Raw genomic sequence first — 349 nt, forward strand, 5'->3', positions numbered from 1 at the left:
GGATCTGAGGGAGGCCTGGGCTCCTCCAGTTTGACCTCACAGCCGCCAGTGAAGCCAGTCAGATAGTCCACCCGTACCCCAATCCATCCAGTGCCACCTCTCAGTCTGACAACCTGGCCCAAGCTTTGCCCACTCTCAGACGCCAAGGCCTTTGGGACAGGCCCCAGCGCCGAGTGGCCAAGAGCAGTCTGGAGGACCAAGGCCGGGCCTCTGCTGGGATGAGGGTTGGGAGCGGGCTGTGGAACCCCCCCACCCACAAGGCCACAAGACTCCCTCCCCTCCTCGTCCCGCGCCGTGACTTGGGGAACTCCAGCCGGATTCAGAGCCCTCCTGTGGCTGCGGCGAGGAA

The sequence above is a fragment of the Aotus nancymaae genome, unplaced genomic scaffold (assembly GCF_030222135.1).
Source record: "Aotus nancymaae isolate 86718 unplaced genomic scaffold, 86718_ANA_hifiasm-v0.15.2.pri h1tg000089l, whole genome shotgun sequence".
Classification (NCBI taxonomy): domain Eukaryota; kingdom Metazoa; phylum Chordata; class Mammalia; order Primates; family Aotidae; genus Aotus; species Aotus nancymaae.